Raw genomic sequence first — 14500 nt, 5'->3', positions numbered from 1 at the left:
AATATACTCGCAAGTATGACATTCTCTTTAATGTAAATATTCAAGTCTAGAAAGGAAACTATTTGATCACTAGTATGAAAAGTTAGAATAATATTAAAATCATTAATATTAAGATTAGTGCAAAATGATGATAAACTGTCACTGTCTCCCCTCCAAATAAAAAATACATCGTCGATAAAACGGTACCAGCATACCAGGTTTGCCCCTTTTAAATGATTGACAGCGTGGTTTTCCCAATATGCCATATATAAGTTAGCGTAGCTAGGGGCAAACCTGGTGCCCATAGCTGTACCTTGTATTTGTAAATAAAAAGAACCATTAAAATAAAAATAATTATTATGTAGAATAAAAGAAATTGATTCAATGATAAAAGCTTGTAGATCTGCAGTATAATCACTTTTCTCTAAAAAGAATCGTATTGCTTCACAACCCTTCTCCCAATTTATAATGGTGTAAAGACTACTTACATCACCTGTACCTAAAATGAAGTTAGACTCCCACTTAATATCCTTAAGTTTATTGAGGGTGTCAGTGGTGTCTCTTAAATATGAATCATTTTTTATTACTAATGGTTGAAGAAAATGGTCGACCATGGCAGATAGATTCGAAGTGATGCTATTGGACCCAGATATAATCGGTCTTCCCGGAGGTTTGGTTAAATGTTTGTGTATTTTCGGTAATACATATATTGTGGGTGTGGTTGGGTTCTGAATGTTAATGAATTTATCTTCTTCTTGGGTTATGACACCTCTTTGATGTGCTTCATCAGTTAATGCTTTCAATTTCTTTATAATCCCATTTGTGGGGTCACTTCTAAGTTTTTTATAGGTGTTGGTATCTCCTAATTGACGATTCACTTCATTGATATAATCATCTTTGTTTAAGATTACCACCGCACCGCCTTTATCGGCGGGCTTAATTATTATATCTTTATTATCCCTTAGAGATTTTATGGCCAGATGTTCTTTTTTAGTGATGTTATATTTCCTTTTATTATTATTCTGTTGTATATTCCTAATGTATTTTTCTACTAGAGTACTGAAGCAGTTAATACAATTTCCTTTCATTTGTTTTGGAAAAAAAGTTGACTTAGGTTTGAACTGAGATTTTGAAGTCTCGTTCTGATTAATATTAGTTTTGTCCTCTTTTGTTAGGAAGAATTTTTTTATACATAATTTGCGTATATATTTTTGAAGATCTACATATACCTCGAAGGGATTAGTAGATGAGGTTGGGGCAAATTTTAGACCCTTCTGAGGTTATTGTAACTAAACTGCTTCAGATCATCAGTAAACTTGTTCTGAATAAATAATATTACCCCTTTCACACCGCCTGAGGCGGGTCGCACCCGGGAACCTGACACGGGAGCTCCCAGGGTACGCCCCGCCGCTGCTGTCTTCAACCCGGCATATTGACAGCGATAGGAAAATGGGTCGCATCGGTCCAGTATTTTTCCCCTGGCACCTTTCAGACTGCACATGAACACGGGTTATGCACGCTCATGTGCCAATAACCTTTGTTTATAGCTGGTGGTCTGAAAAGGGGTAGAAGTAAGAGGTACAAGTTTAAGTGTTAAATTAGTATACTCCATATTCTAAACAAGTTTATGAAGCAGTTTACTGTAGTTATGCTAACCTCAGGGGGGCCCATGTTCTAAAGTTGAACCAGCATCTATTTTATTCCCTTCTGTAGCATTTTCTTCTCCCCATTTGTGTTATTTTTGCTATTGTTGTGCCGTATTATAGGGCCTACCTAAATATCTACAACATATTTCATACGACCTCAAAGCCTGCCTCCTTGCATGATGGTAATGCTTGCCACAGCTAAAACAATGGTTACACTAGCAAATGTATTGTTTCTTTTCTAATTGAAACACTGTAACATTAAATGGGTGATACAGGTTGAGTATCCCTTATCCAAAATGCTTGGGACCAGAGGTATTTTGGATATCGGATTTTTCCGTATTTTGGAATAATTGCATACCATAATGAGATATCATGGCAATGGGACCTAAATCTAAGCACATAATGCATTTATGTTTTATATGCACCTTATACACACAGCCTGAAGGTCATTTTAGCCAATATTTTTTATAACTTTGTGCATTAAACAAAGTGTGTCTACATTCACACAATTCATTTATGTTTCATATACACCTTATATACACAGTCTGAAGGTCATTTAATACAATATTTTTAATAACTGTGTGTATTAAACAAAGTTTGTGTACATTGAGCCATCAGAAAACAAAAGTTTCACTATCTCACTCTCGCTCAAAAAAGTCCGTATTTCGGAATATTCCGTATTTTGGATATTTGGATATGGGATACTCAACCTGTATAACTTACTCCACAGTGCACAATCTTTAATGCTCAATATCCACAGTGTATTATACAGTCTCCTAAGAACTCTGATGTAACACCTACTACTTCACAGGCCAAACATATCTAGAGGAAATGTATAAGATCAATAATTCCTTTTAACCTCCCGCTGGGACAGCGGTGTGATGTAAGAAGTCCAGAGTGTCTCTGATAATACACAGGCTGGATTTATAAGATGACTGTCGATGTTAAAGTCTCTTTAGGAAACTACTCAGACCAGCTGTGTATCTTCTGACGGGCGTCCCCATCTATAAGCAAGTAATAGGAGTAAAAGTTCTGTTATGCACACCAGTGCCTGCAGGAATGTACTGGTTGAACTGTTATGCACACCAGTGCCTGCAGGAATGTACTGGTGTTTGAACTGTTATGCACACCAGTGCCTGCAGGAATGTACTGGTGTCTGAACGGATAGGGATGCAAAACAAATGAACTCACAGACAGACTAGGGAATATGACATTACGTACACAGAAGGTGATAGGGTAACAAAATAAACACAAAGTGAACAGAGAAGCCCAGAGGCTAAGAAACTGGGTGTCTCCCTAGTATTAGTAATGCTCAGATGGAAAAAGCAAGATGTTGTGTTTTAATACGTAGAGAACCCGAAATGCTGTTGCTAAGGGCAACAGCAAAACCCTAAAGGGTTACCAACGGGTGTGGCAGTAAACTCCTTGGTCAGAGATGGAATGATAGACACAAGGAGAGTCTCCACAACCCTAATCCTCACTTGCAGTGCACAGGTTCAGCTTACTGCCACTAAACTGACACCTGAACACCTTGCACAGTGAGACAGGATTTATGCAGTTAAGTCTGAGAATACAGCCACAAACTTGCTAAGTTCACAGAGTAGCAAAAGAACCCCAGCAAGTTAAACGACTGACTCCAGTCTTACTGCTAGGTCTGGATTGGCAGAGTGTAGTACCAAATCCCCAGGCCTATTTGCAGTAAGCAACAACAAATACAAAGCTACACAGTACTGGCTAACTTTCAGGAACTGACTAACCAACAAAGATTCAGCAGCATCTGCTTAACCTGAGAAGAGGCCTTATATAGCAGGTGCTGTCCACGCCCCACTCAGACCTCACAGACTGTGAGCACAAAAACCAGCACCGGATCCCCTGCCGTGCACAGAGCCTGTAACCACTGCACAGCAAAAGACCCGAACCGGAGTATCAGCTGCGCTCAGGTTACTCCGCTAGCACTTGTCTCCCGGTTGCCATGACGACGTGGCAGCACAGGGCAGGAGACCCTAACAGTATCCCCCCTCTGACGAGGGGTCAAAGAACCCCTACCACCGGGTTTATCGGGGAACTGCGAGAAGAAAGAGCGTATCAGTCTGGGGGCATGAAGATCACAACTGCGCACCCACGACCGCTCCTCCGGGCCACACCCCTTCCAGTGCACCAAAAATGACAGCCGACCCCGAACCATCTTGGAGTCAAGAATCCTTTCAACAACAAACTCCCTCTGGCCACGTATCAGAAGAGGGGAAGGTCTTCCACTGGAAGAAGGATTACTAATCGCCCGTTTTAAAAGGGAACAATGAAATGTTTTATTGATACCCAAAGAACGGGGCAGATCTAACTGAAATGGCACCGGATTGATAACCCTTGTGATCTTATAAGGGCCGATGAACTGGGGGCCTAACTTATGAGATGGCTGTCTCAACTTCAAATTCTTGGTAGACAACCAGACGAAGTCTCCTAATTTGAAGCTGCAGGGTCTTTTCCGCTTATCAAAAACCCTTTTGGTCACTAATGACACAGACACAAGGGCTTTCTTCACTTTCCTCCAAATACCTCTAAGGACCGAAACCACAGAGGAACCACCAGGCGTGGAGTCCAGGGGGTCAAAAGAATTGGCCTTAGGATGATGCCCATACACACAAAGGAAGGGAGAGATCCCTGTAGCAGCGTGAGCCGCGTTGTTATAGGCAAACTCCGCCATGGACAGATGAGCAACCCAGTCAGTCTGACACTTGGAGACATAACACCTGAGGAACTGCTCCAAGGACTGGTTCACCCTTTCAGTCTGCCCATTAGACTGCGGATGGTAGCCTGACGACAAGCTGACAGAAATCTGGAGATCGGAACAAAATGCCCTCCAGAATTTGGCCACAAACTGGGATCCGCGGTCAGAGACCACATCAAGTGGCAACCCGTGGAGACGCACAACATGCAGCATAAATAATTCAGACAGGCGTCTGGCCGATGGCAGCCCAACCAGTGGAACGAAGTGCGCCATCTTCGAAAACCTGTCAACGACAACCCAGATGGCTGTCATCCCCGAGGATTTGGGCAAGTCCACCACAAAATCCATTGAAATGTGGGTCCATGGCTTAGATGGGATAGAGAGTGGATGTAATGGGCCAACAGGAACCCCTCTAGGAGTCTTATTTCGGGCACAGATGTCACATGCCCGAACCCACTGATCCACATCCTTAGCCACCGAGGGCCACCACACCGCCCTAGATAGCAACTCCCGAGTTCTGGCAATACCCGGGTGACCTGCCGACTTCTTGGCATGGAATTCCAGGAACACTCGCTGTCTTAACCTAGGAGGCACAAACAAAAGACCTACCGGAAGGTCTGGAGGAGCCTGCTCCTGTGCTCTAAGGACTAATGATAAGAGGTCCTGGGTAATGCCCACTTTAATACATGATGGGGACACAATGGGCAACGGCTCCTCGGTGGTCTCCTGGATTGGAGCAAAACTCAGCGAGAGCGCATCAGCCTTGATGTTTTTTGACCCAGGGCGATATGTTATCAAAAAATTAAAGCGAGCAAAAAACAAAGCCCATCGTGCCTGCCTGGCATTGAGACGCTTCGCTGACTCTAAATATGCCAGATTCTTATAGTCGGTGAGAATTGAGACCACAAACTTAGCCCCCTCAAGCCAGTGTCTCCACTCCTCGAGTGCATCCTTAATAGCCAACAATTCCCGGTTACCCACGTCATAATTCATCTCGGCAGGCGAAAATTTACGGGAAAAGTAAGCACAGGGATGAAGGCGATTATCAGACACTCCCATCTGAGAGAGCACTGCCCCAATACCCATCTCAGAGGCATCCACCTCCACCACAAAAGGACGCTCTGGATCTGGGTGTCGCAGCACCTTGGCCGATACAAATGCCCTTTTGAGACGGGCAAAAGCCGCTTTAGCCTCACAAGACCAGTGAGCAACATCCGCGCCTTTCTTAGTGAGTGCCACCAAGGGCGCCACTATAGACGAAAATCCAGCGATAAATCGTCTATAAAAATTTGCAAAGCCCAGGAAACGCTGAAGCGCCTTCAAACTAGTGGGCTGCACCCAATCCAGGACTGCCTGTACCTTGGAACCCTCCATTTGGAAACCTTCTGGGGAGATAATATATCCTAGAAATGCGATTTGCTGAACTTCAAATTCGCACTTCTCCAGCTTCGCCCCAAGCCGGTGGTCTCTGAGTTTCTGGAGGACTAAGCGTACATGCTTCCGATGTTCCTCCAGGGAATGGGAGAAGATTAGGATGTCATCTAAGTATACAACTAAGAATCTATCCAAATATTCCCTGAGTACATCATTCATAAAATCCTGGAAGACTGCCGGGGCATTACAGAGCCCAAAAGGCATCACCAAATATTCATAATGCCCTGAGTGGGTATTAAAGGCAGTCTTCCATTCATCCCCCTCTCTTATTCGGATTAGATTGTATGCACTGCGTAGGTCAATCTTAGAAAAAATGGTGGCAGTACGAAGCTGGTCAAACAAGACCGAAATGAGAGGCAGTGGGTATGAGTTTTTAATCGTGATACGGTTCAATTCCCTGAAGTCGATGCAGGGTTGCAACGAACCGTCCTTTTTACCCACGAAGAAGAACCCCGACCCAACTGGAGACTGTGAAGGTCTGATAAATCCCTTAGCCAAGTTCTCCTGAATGTACTCTGCCATAGCCTGAGTCTCAGGACATGACAGGGAGTACAACCTGCTCTTGGGAAACTTAGCATTTGGCAACAAATCAATGGCACAGTCATAGGGGCGATGGGGAGGTAGTACCTCTGCAACTTTTTTGGAGAACACGTCCGCAAAATCTGCATAACACCCTTGCAATCCTGGCAAACTTAGCTGCAAGAGCCTGACTGGAAGGCTCAAGCAACTCCTGAAACAATCAGTACCCCAACTAAGAATCTCCCCAGAGACCCAGTCAAATTGAGGATTGTGGACCCTTAACCAGGGTAACCCCAACACCAATGGGGCAAAAGTACAGACAGTCACATAAAAGGACAATTTTTCAGAGTGTGTGGCTCCAATAAACAAAGAAATCTGGCTAGTGCAAGAGGTAATTTTACCTTGGGATAATGGTTCCCCATTTAACCCACAAATCTCAATTTCCGATGCCAAGGGTACTAAGGGAACAGAGTGTTTCTCCTTCATCCACTAGGGGCCACTGGAGTGTAGTTACAATGGGGATATAGTAGGCAGTAATTGGGAGCTGGCACTTTAAAAATTCTCACACTGTGGCTAGCTCCTCCCCTACTATCTCCCCTCCAAGCCAGTCTTAGTTAGTGCCCGATGTGAGCTGGTTCACTTGGGTTTAGCTGAAGAAATTTTTATTTTTTCTTTATTATTTTATTTTTCTCACAGACTGGCAGCTCTGCCACTGCCAGTCTGCACCGTGGGAGCTGCCGGCGGGGTCCCATCGCAGCTGCGTGCGGCTCGGGATGGGCCCCGGCTGAGGGAGACGCTGAGCTCTCCTGAGTTGGCGGACACCGCTGCGTGCGGCGCGTGTCGCGGCCACTCCATCCAGCAGAAGATTCCGGCAGCAAGGCAGCGGTGAGTATCAAAAATGGCCGGACACCGCTGCGTGCGGCGCGTGTCGGGGCCGCTCCATCCGGCAGAAGATTCCAGCAGCTATAAAGGGCCGGACACCGCTGCGTGCGGCGCGTGTCGGGGCCGCTCTGTCGAGCAGTGTAACACCGCTAAGTGCGGCGTGTATCGGGAAGGACAGCGGTGAGTACAATCTCTCCCCTCTCCCCCCCCCCCCATCTCCTTCCATGATTTATTATTTTACACTGTCTGTTTTTCAGGTTTGCATATGTGGCCCCCTATACCGGAGCGTATAAAGGGCGCATTGGGGGTTTAGATGGGAGCTTCAGCCCGCTCTGTAAGCAGGCTCAGCGATCTCCACTCCCCGGCCGCAGTATACAGGCAGCCGGTTATGCACTTATTTTTACACAAAAAAAAAAGTTTGAATTGGGCGCCAATAGTGGAGGGGGCGGAGCTAACTCCCGCTCCGTTCGGCGCTAAGCACTCTCCGCTCCCCAGCCACAGCATACAGGCGGCCGGGGAGATGCAGTCCCTTCCCGCTTCATGTGCAGCGGGTTTTCATTTTTGAAATTGGCGCCGGAGCGGGGGGGCGGAGCTAACTCCCGTGCTGTAGGCTCAGCGCTCTACGTCCCCCGGCCGCGGAAGCTGCAGCAGCGCGTACAAGTCCCCGGCCACTCCAGCAGCGCGTACACCGGCCTCTCCAGCACCAGTACCTCTGCTCCACGGCCACTACAGTACCTCCGCTCCCCGGCCGTTTCAGTACCTCCGCTCCCCGGCCGCTCCAGTACCTCCGCCCCCCAGCCGCTCCCCGGCCGCTCCAGCACATTTAAAAGGTGAGGCTGACATTCCCGCTTTGCTCAGCGGGCTCCCGGCGGCGGCTCCCAGCGCTCATTATCAGAGGGGGATTTTAGTGTTCTGTGCAGGGAGATAAGATATTATATATATCTCACTTTGGCAGCCAGTCCTTCATGCATGAGAGTCCTCTGCCCGGCATTCCATACAGGCTGTAGATCAGGGAGCCTGCTATATAACAGGAGCTGGGGATCAGCTCATTAAGGATTTAAATCTAGTGTGCAATAACAGTTTTTTCACACAATATTTATCTACCCTGTTGGGTGTTTGTTTGTGTATATAGATATATGTGTATATATATATATTTAGATATATATGCATACAATGCCAGATATAGGGGGTAAAAGAAACCACTTCCGCAATGTTTTATACAACAAAATGCCCCGCCTTGCCACATAACACTGTCCCCCATCTCTTCTTGCAGGCTGGCCACCATTTTGAAAAGCCAGCGGAACCTCCGAAAACATCTGGTGCACCTTAATTAGCGATACGCTACATACAGGGCGGGGTGCTGCCTTCCCTTTATTATTCCTTGGTGTCACTGGGTACTAATGCTATTGGCAATTTGGGGAAAGTGTATATATATATAAAACAGTGTGGCTCAGCACACTAATCCCCTAAACACCCAACCACAGAGGCCTGGGTTCAAGTACCACAACAGATACTTTTAGCGTTGCGGCTCAGTACGCTAGTAGCGGGTATCTCAACAGGGGGACTGGGGTTTTGAATTCCAACAGAGCACAGATAGCTCAGTCAGTAGAACAGCGCAGCGCTACGGGTTCACTAGAAAGTTTATATGGAATTGTGTAGGTCTCTACACATTATAGTGCAGACCTTACATAGCGCTGTGTTTATTTAACCCACCTTTTCTCCTTTCGTTTCTCACCTGGGACAGTCAAAGAATTCCCTCTTAGGTGTGAAGTATGCGGTGGAGCCATCTGCTTAGCCCTCCACGCACCTGCAGGACACTCCTGTTGGAACAGCTCAGGTTACGCAGGTAATGTCACTATTAACCAGAGACCTTGTACGTCATTTCACCTCTCCAGGTTTCTAAAAGAACCTTGCTAGCCTCCCAGATTACACGACTCGGCAGTCGAAAGGCCCTTCGGGGAGGAGGCGAAAGATGCCCAGGATACAGTGGATGTCTGTTTTCGGTGCAATCTCAACCAGTGTCTCAGAATATCCAGGTGCATTATACAGCAGTTTGTCTGATACTGCAGGTAAAGAAGGCGGACACGTCAGATCCATCAGGGTTCGGCGCCGATGACGAAATGGTCCAGTTTCGGAGGAGCTGGACAGGCTCCGGTAGGCGGCTTGCAGACACCCGCATACACAATTTCAGGTAAAAAAACAATGTTTGTTTTCCTATCTTTTCCCCGCAGAAGGAGGGAAATGGGATCAGAACCTCTCCAAGGTTTACCCTCGATGTATCACCGGTCCAACAAGCTGCCGTTTTCCTGAGGCAACATTGCTCAGGTATCCATCGAAGACACATATACGGCAGCAGGGTTCTACCTTGTCCGGAGCAGGTAGGTTGTGGACCAATTGTCCTCTAGGTTACATCAGGAAACTGATATTTTGGTACAGGTCAGAATCACGATTCTGCTTTATCTTCTTTGGAGGTCTCCACGTTTGCAGACTCGGAACCTGCAATTTCGCTTGGGCTGTCTTAACCAGACGACCTCTGGGGCTGCGACAGTGACAGGTGAGCATGAAATCCTATGGGGCAGATGGTTCAGGGGAAGGAACTATCTGCAGGATTTCTTGAACCATTGGAGGTAAGTCCACTTTTCTTTCTCCTACTGCTGCCCCAGCTTCAGGACAGACCTTTACCAGTTTTTTATCTAGATCTTTCCGTGCCTTTCAAGCTTTCGACTCCACACACGATATCTATGTCGCCAGGGTGACAGGCTGAAGCAGCGGTTCAGCATCCTCGGTCAAGTCCGAGTTTAGGTCATCCTATACACTCACTACAGGTCAAACCTTCCTACCAGCTGGAGGGTCCCAGGGTAGGCACATGTCGGTGGTCCTACGGGGAGTACTGAGAAGGATTGGGCGGTTACAGACTAGATTTTGCTGTACAACCGTTTCAGGAACCAAGAGAGTCATACTGCAGGTGGCACTCCATATGCTTTTAACCGAAAAGGATGTTGATCCCTGTTTCTCAGATATCCTTTGAATCGGGACAGTACTCAGGCCTTTGTTTTCTGTTCACGTTCCGAAGCAAGTTGACTAGACCAGGCCTATTCTGGCCTTACAATCCTTTCAGCCTGTGATTGCTAGTTTTGAACAAGAAGGGGGGTTTTACGTGTCCCTTGTCTTCAGGGATGCCGGTTTACTGATTTCCGTTGGACGGGCTTTTCTCAGAGTCGCATTACAGGATTCTCATTTTCGCTGTCAGTCCTTTCCTTTCGGTCTCTTTCTCTTCCGCTCCCACAGGGTTCAGGAAGATCACACAATAACTCTTTTTCACGGACAGTAAGTGACGTTGGTTCCCTAATGGGACAATCTACTGCTACTATCCCACTCTGTACATTAGGTGGCTTCGGAATATCCGGAGGATCCAGGAGCTTCTGGTTCAACACAGATCCTATCTATGCTCCTCTTAGACGTTTCTCAACACTGTTCGTCAGAGGATTTTTCCTTCCTCTGCACCAGGTACTCTATTCCTTCAATCAAGTTGCGAGGCAATGATTGGTCGCCTACATTCCTCTCTGAGCGTGGGACAACAATCTTCTTTCCAGGTCAAGCCACCAGGTCAGACTCCCGGGTGAGGGACCATTCCCCGGAGTTTTGTCAGCCGGTCCGCTGTGGGCGGAGATTTCGGATCGACCTCAGGGCGTTCTGACTGACTCTTTAACCCTTTACTACTCTCTGAGTTTTCTGGTTATTCTATCCTGCCTCCTTTTCTATTTCTACCTCATGTTCTGTAACACAGGAGGGAATTATGTGTGCTAGTCCTCTCGGTGGCGCTGGTTGGGCCACGCATGACTTGAAGATACAGATACACCTGTTGTCAGTAGAGGAGCCTTGGCTCCTACCTCGACTGGACGGTCTACTTCAACAGGGTCCTTTTCTTTGTTCAATCTTACACTTGTTTCGTTTAACCGGGTGACTGTTCACGAGACCTCAGAAGGGAGGAGTTCCCTAGTTCGGTTAGGCCTACTGGGCCCCGATTTCAGAAGTCTGTTACCTCTTCTCGCTTTTGCCACTTTTGGAAAGCTGTATGGGACATAATAAGGATAAAAGGGGGTTTTCCCTTTCTTTCAGTTACCATTCATCTGTGGTTTTTCTGGAAGGTTTGGCTCCGCTGCGCTTCAGACCACAATGACCGGAATTTTAGCTCTCTGCCTTTTTCGGTTTTCTTCCAAAAGAGATTAGTCTAGCGACCGTAAGTTCGGCCTCTTTTTCAGGGAGTACTCTATTGGCAATTCCCCCGGCTGAGCTTCGGCCTCAGCAGTCATTTCTTCCAGAGGGGATATCCAGTTTCATATAAATCTGACACTAGTGTTTTTCGGTCCTCTTTGAAGGCTTGTCAGGGCTCACCGACTCTCTCTACAGAGGTCTTCGGCTATTCGACGAAGTGTTTTTCTTCTTTGTCTCTGTACGATGCTCCCGTGCTAAAATAGCCGGGGTTCCAGCGTACGCTGGGCCGTTGGATACATCTGACCATCAGATAGTCTTCTTGCCAGTTGCTAGGGAGCCTCCGTTTTCCATTTCAGCGCACTTTACGCGCGTTGTAAGACCTTCGGGGGCGGCTGCCCGTGGGGTCTCCATGAATACTTTGTCGGGCGGCTACTTGGTCAGACCGACATTCGTTTTGTCAAATTCTACAAGTTTGACACTTTTGCGGCCTCTGCATCACAGTTTGGCCGAGCAGTTTTTACAGGACTCTCAGCGCTCTCCCACCCGTTTTTGGGAGCTCTGGGACGTCCCCATTGTAACTACACTCCAGTGGCCCCTAGTGGATGAAGGAGAAATCAGGATTTTGGTACTTACCGATAAATCCCTTTCTCCGATTCCACAGGGGCCACTGGACGCCCGCCCAGCGCTGTTTCTCCTTGTATTTTGCTTAAAGGTTTGCAGATCACCATGTGACTGCTTGTTGAGTTCAGGCTAGCCTGTTTTTTTGTCAGGTTCTGTTCCAGGTTTAGTTTGGGTTATCCTGGTTTACAGGGCGTCATTAACCTCCTCTACCTTAAGGTTTGTTTATTCCATCTCTCATCGGGCACAGTTTTACGTAGACTGGCTTGGAGGGGAGATAGTAGGGGAGGAGCTAGCCACAGTGTGAGAATTTTTAAAGTGCCAGCTCCCAATTACTGCCTACTATATCCCCATTGTAACTACACTCCAGTGGCCCCTGTGGAATCGGAGAAAGGGATTTATCGGTAAGTACCAAAATCCTGATTTCAGGGTGAATTGGCGGTCCATAAAAACCCCGTCGGCCCACTGTCCACAAAGGCCTCAGTCTTGACAGTTTGACCGAGGATCTTCAAGGTCACCGGAATGATAAAAGTCTTCTTGGGAAATTCTGACTTCTGGCCTGACAGGATATTTCCCATCACCCTCAGGCCCTGAAGTTTTCCGGCTTTTCTGGGCATGATACTACCACATGACCTTTATTCCCACAGTACAAACACAACCCCTGCTGTCTCCTCCGCGTCTTCTCACGCGAGGAGAGGCGGGTAGCCCCAATCTGCATAGGCTCCTCGGAATATTCCTCAGAGTCTGAGGTTCCCTTGGGAAAGAAGGAAACCTCGGTCTCCCTTTCAAGCCTACGCTCTCTCAGCCGTCTATCCACCCGGATGGATAACTGCATGAGCTGATCCAAGCTATCAGGCAAGGGATATTGTACCAGTTGGTCTCTTATCTGGTTAGAAAGACCTCTTCGGTACTGGTGTCTCAGGGCTGGGTCATTCCACTGGGTATCATGGGCCAACCTCCGAAACTCCGTACAGTAAACCTCAACTGGCCTTCGCCCTTGCTTAAGGATCGAAATCTGAGCCTCGGCTGAGGCCGTCTTGTCAGGGTCATCATACAACATGCCCAGTGCCGTAAAAAAAGCATCAACACTTTTAAGCGACGGACAGTCAGGCTGCAACCCATATGCCCAGACCTGTGGGTCTCCTTGTAGCAAGGAAATCACTATGCCCACCCGCTGAATCTGCGACCCAGAAGACTGAGGCCTAAGCCGGAAGTATAGCTTGCAGCTCTCCTTGAAGCAAAAGAACTGCGAGCGATCTCCAGAAAAACGATCCGGGAGATTTACTTTCGGCTCCTTAACCCCTGAAGGTGCTGCGGCTGCGGGAGCTCCACCAGTGGCCTGGGAGGTGTGCATTTTAATGGACAAATCATTAAATTGTCGAGTCAGGACCTGCACCTGATCGACCACCTGTTGCAACGTATTTTGAGGGGTATGCTCCATATTCCCACAAAATTTCAACAGGAGTATTAGGCTGCTGAATATGTTATGCACACCAGTGCCTGCAGGAATGTACTGGTGTTTGAACTGTTATGCACACCAGTGCCTGCAGGAATGTACTGGTGTCTGAACGGATAGGGATGCAAAACAAATGAACTCACAGACAGACTAGGGAATATGACATTACGTACACAGAAGGTGATAGGGTAACAAAATAAACACAAAGTGAACAGAGAAGCCCAGAGGCTAAGAAACTGGGTGTCTCCCTAGTATTAGTAATGCTCAGATGGAAAAAGCAAGATGTTGTGTTTTAATACGTAGAGAACCCGAAATGCTGTTGCTAAGGGCAACAGCAAAACCCTAAAGGGTTACCAACGGGTGTGGCAGTAAACTCCTTGGTCAGAGATGGAATGATAGACACAAGGAGAGTCTCCACAATCCTAATCCTCACTTGCAGTGCACAGGTTCAGCTTACTGCCACTAAACTGACACCTGAACACCTTGCACAGTGAGACAGGATTTATGCAGTTAAGTCTGAGAATACAGCCACAAACTTGCTAAGTTCACAGAGTAGCAAAAGAACCCCAGCAAGTTAAACGACTGACTCCAGTCTTACTGCTAGGTCTGGATTGGCAGAGTGTAGTACCAAATCCCCAGGCCTATTTGCAGTAAGCAACAACAAATACAAAGCTACACAGTACTGGCTAACTTTCAGGAACTGACTAACCAACAAAGATTCAGCAGCATCTGCTTAACCTGAGAAGAGGCCTTATATAGCAGGTGCTGTCCACGCCCCACTCAGACCTCACAGACTGTGAGCACAAAAACCAGCACCGGATCCCCTGCCGTGCACAGAGCCTGTAACCACTGCACAGCAAAAGACCCGAACCGGAGTATCAGCTGCGCTCAGGTTACTCCGCTAGCACTTGTCTCCCGGTTGCCATGACGACGTGGCAGCACAGGGCAGGAGACCCTAACAAGTTCTTAGTGGAAATGAACCGTAATTCACAATTGCCTAGATGTCCACTGCGGCTGTAACAAAGG

The 14500-nt window shown here is 47.2% G+C and overlaps 1 protein-coding gene across 2 annotated transcripts in view; it reads left to right on the top strand.

The window, feature by feature from the left end:
- The window catches only part of LOC135054772 (cytolytic toxin-alpha-like), a 184405-nt gene that overhangs the window by 59959 nt on the left and 109946 nt on the right, over window positions 1–14500 (top strand). The window lies entirely within an intron of this gene.

Source organism: Pseudophryne corroboree, chromosome 3, assembly GCF_028390025.1.
Source record: "Pseudophryne corroboree isolate aPseCor3 chromosome 3, aPseCor3.hap2, whole genome shotgun sequence".
Classification (NCBI taxonomy): Eukaryota; Metazoa; Chordata; class Amphibia; order Anura; family Myobatrachidae; genus Pseudophryne; species Pseudophryne corroboree.
This window is presented reverse-complemented; position numbering and strand designations above follow the sequence as displayed.